The sequence below is a fragment of the Athene cunicularia genome (genome assembly GCF_003259725.1).
Source record: "Athene cunicularia isolate RWA chromosome 8 unlocalized genomic scaffold, athCun1 chr8_part1, whole genome shotgun sequence".
Classification (NCBI taxonomy): Eukaryota; Metazoa; Chordata; class Aves; order Strigiformes; family Strigidae; genus Athene; species Athene cunicularia.
In genome coordinates this window covers 23,680,065-23,684,255 of record NW_020799109.1, presented here as the reverse complement: position 1 = coordinate 23,684,255, position 4,191 = coordinate 23,680,065, and positions in this window count along the sequence as shown.

Here is a 4,191-nt window from a genome sequence, read left to right as displayed (position 1 = left end):
CGGGGGGCGGTGGGTGACAGGAGCGGGCGACCGGAGGGAGCAAACGAAACCTGAGGCTGAAGGTCAGAAATTTTTTTCCGGACAGCGCGGAAGGGTCCCCGGGGGATGCCTAGTGCTCGAGACACTTCAAAAATAGAGTAAATCAAACCTAGTGCAGCATGTATCACAGCCAGACCTTTACTGCTGTGGGGCACTGAGGACTGCATCCACCACAGAGACAGAAGATTTTTAATTGTCCTTTAGCAGTCAGCAGGACAGCGTATTTCATCGCCAGGATCTTGATCCCGTTTCAGTTTTCAGCTGGAGTTTGAGCACCTGGGGTGCTGAGCTGTGCCCATGCCCAAGCCTAAATGAGCTATGTAGCAGACGCAAAGGCTCAAATCAGCATTCCAGGCTGAAATCTGATGTTCGTGCCCGACTGCTGCAACTTCTCATGAGAAGGTTTCACTGAATAATCTGATATTTCCTTCTTGTTAGTTAAGTGTTAATATTTAAAAAAAAAAACCACCCCAAACTGTGTAAATTATTTTTTAGTAATTCCATGTGTTCATCTCCTTTAATTTCCCATTGTGCTGTAAGAAATAAGTCAATGGCATCCAAGATCCCAAAAGTTCTGGAAGTTTCTGAGATGCTAGAAGTTGACTTTCTTGTGATTTGCTCCATGTAAAGATACTAGAGCTGGAGTTCAAGTGCTTCCTTAGGGAGAGCATGTCTCATGAAAAGCATCCCTCCACGCTCCAAGCTATCCCGAGTGCTGTCCCAGAGCCTCGGCAGGACACCGGGGTGTCAATAGGGCTAGAGCCTGAGCCTCTGCCTCACAGTTAGCACTGTTGTCTGCAGGCTGAAGTTTGAGAACCTGCTTAGAGGGTTCAGAAAGAGTTACAGCATGAGTATCCAGCATGGGAGTAGGGGTTATAAATTGCTTTGAGAATACAGGTTAATCCCCCGTTGCAGGCTGCTACATTAGGCAGCTGCTCACTCTCCCTGTTTCTTGAGCCATATGTGAAGTTGCTTGTATGGGACTGAAGTGTTCTGCTTGTATTTGGTACTTAACAGCAGGGGTCGGTGCACGTTGTATATATACGGTGATCAATCCAGTACAAAATAAGAGCAACCATTTGTAAGGGGATCTTACTTTTTGTCAGTTACACTTTTAAAGCTATTGATCTGCAGAGAGTGGATTTTTTTCCATTTTTAGGGATTGCACAGAGATGCATCACCATCTGATTACAGCATTAAGACATAAGCATAGTTCAGCTTCAAAGAGGTTTCAGGAGTTTAAATCAGTAATAAATATTTCATTAAATTCTCTTAAACTGCAAAGCGAGGAAACATACAGTGTTCAGGATTAAACTTGTAGCTCATGTTGTTGAACCTCAGTTTGCAGTTGTGTATTAGTACCCAAATATAAATAATAAAGTTAAAGTTCTTAAACTCCTAGTGGAAAAACTTAAAACCTGCAACAGAGACATGAAAAATAGGTCTAAAAATTTGGGGCGTTTTGAATAAGATCTTTTGCTTATTACCTATATGGTTCTCTAGGCACTCTCTTTAAAAAGTGCTCATTTTAAGAGATAGAAAATGAATATTTGCCAGCAGATATCAAAGCTGAGAGACTGAAGCAGCCTTTCTCTTGTGTCTGTGTAAATACAGAAATTTCAATGTTTGTCTTTAGACTGCTTCTGTTAATTTCTAATAGCTTATTTCCTAAGAACATGTCAGATGTTTTCCCTTTCTAGTGAAAAAAGCAATTTTCATTTACTGTGTTTTAAAACTTTACAGAGCTTTGAAAAAGATTTCAAGCACTGAAGTGGAATGTGTTCAGCACCTTATTTGTGCTCCAGTAGGCATTGGCCTTATAAAGCAACTTAACCTAAGCCAACTAAAATTCCTTTTCCCTAGTGCCTATGGTGTGCTCTCAGAGGACAAGACCATGGGCTGAAAAGTCCTTTCCTTACAGACTAGCTCTACTCTTATTGAGTAATTTTAGGAGAGTCTGGATGGCTTCTGCATGGAGATTGTTTTTGTGTATGAAAAATGCATGAATATTCCCTCAGGTGTTAATTAATGCAATTCTTAGTTATTGAGAACTTCAAGCAAAAAATCAGAAGGCTCTCAGACAGTATTCAAATATACTCCTTACATCTAATTATTCAGTCACAGTCCTTGCAAGCATCTGTCTGAAAACCCTTTCTCCTTCTTTCTATATGCCCACAATTGTACTGTACCTTTGTAATAGGGGGAACTTTTTGCTTGTAGTTTTGCTTAGCTGGATGTAAAGTAGGGAAATATTTTTGTACATTTCCGTTCACAGTAATTGGGTTTCTAATTTGTAGGGTTTTACTAGCTGTAGTGGTGAGGTAAAGGAGAAGAGCTTGAAAAACCCCCATTTGATGACACTTTAAATACTTCCATTGATAATTCATTTAATTGGTAAACAGCAGGAGACTATGGCATTTACTGGGAAGTTTCTCAAATGATAAAAACAGAGAATGAAGAGTTAGAACAAAGTGTTTCCTTCAGGACAGTAGTAATGAGCCTACAGATTGGGTGGGATAAAGATACACACAGCAGCTTTGTGTGTTCATGCTCTACATAGAATATGGGATGTTCTGGAATGAGGATCTGAGGAAAACAAGTGTCAATTAATAGGAATTTAAATGCATGTGGGGGAAAATAGATTAATTGCTTCAGCTTCTGACTTTCAGGTTGACCTCCACAAAAGGAAGGCCACCGTAACATCTCATATCATGTAACGAAAACAAATCTTCTTCATTAGTAACAAGTTCATATTATTGCACTGAAATGATTTCTGAAAGTTAATTTTCTAGTCTCCATATTTGCTCTTGGAACTTCTGGGAGCTCAGACAGTGGAAATCAACAGACTGATCCCATTATCAGCTTCCATAATTTTTCTGCACAGAACTGACTTGACATAGATTCTGCAGGAAAATGGTCAAATGTTGAACAAAACAGTTTTCACTGGAGGGAGTGACTGGCTTGAAGGCAATGCTGTTAGTACCAGTTTGGGTAAGAAAGAACTTAATTTTTACATAGTCTGTATTTTCAGTCTCAGTTTGACTTGCCTTTCCTATCTTGGTATAATAAAAAACACTGTGCACGCCTGCTATTATTTACGAAATACTAAATACCAATATAATGTTGTAATTGTGTTACAATTTCAGAGAAGCAGACCTGAGTAGCTTGTTCATATTTGGAGATTTACCTTAATTGCATTGATATTTAGTGACAGTGGTATGGATTTCAAAACCTATTAAGCTTCTGCACACCCAGCATACTCCTGCTAGCAGTGCACATTCCAGGTACTTCTGTGTGTAGTGGGTCTGCAGGAGCAAAAGCTTTGCACAGTAGCTCCATGAACAAAACCAGACTACTATTTCTGCAACAGATCTGGAATCATTTCAGTGGAAAGTTCTGAATAATGAAAAAAGCAGCAGAATGTTGTAGATGGCAGTTCCACCTTGTTTCTCTCTGAGAAATTAAAATGTGAAATCTGTAATTCAGGGCTCAATAGGTTAATTTAATATGAACTATTTTTGAAACTGGATGGCAAGTCATAGATAATGGTGATCAATACAGTACTTTTTATGGAAAAAAAAAATCTCTGCAATTCACCAGAATGACATCACTTCTTGCATTGTTAGAGCAGCCCTTAAACTAGGCAGTACCAGACTTGAAGAGAAAAGGCATGATGTAAGGAAAAGGAATTATATCTGTAACACTTTAAATTTTTTAAAAACATCTGAGTTTCAGACTGTTTATTTCTCTCTCTAGGTGAAGGTGAGTCTCCTGAACAGTTTGTTCTGTTGAGTTAGAGTGTGAACAGGAGATCTGAATTTAATTGCAACTTACAGTTCAAGGTTGCCTGGTTATTTACTTATTTTTTTTTTTTTAATGTCAAGACTGAAGAAATTTATTTACTCCTGGTTCACATAGCAGCTGCATTCAGCTTTTTATCAAATATTTACATGGGGTTTGAAGACTATCAGTGGAAGTCTCCCTGATGCCACTGTCAATCTATGAAATTCAAACTTTTCTAAAACCGATTGTTTCTGACCTGCAGAAAATATTTAAAAATGTGGCCAGTGTGCCACCTCCTTGTGCATTGTCTTTCCAGCCAGCTTTGCAGAGGTTCTGCACATCGGCTGGCTTTCTGTTATAGTCAGTGTT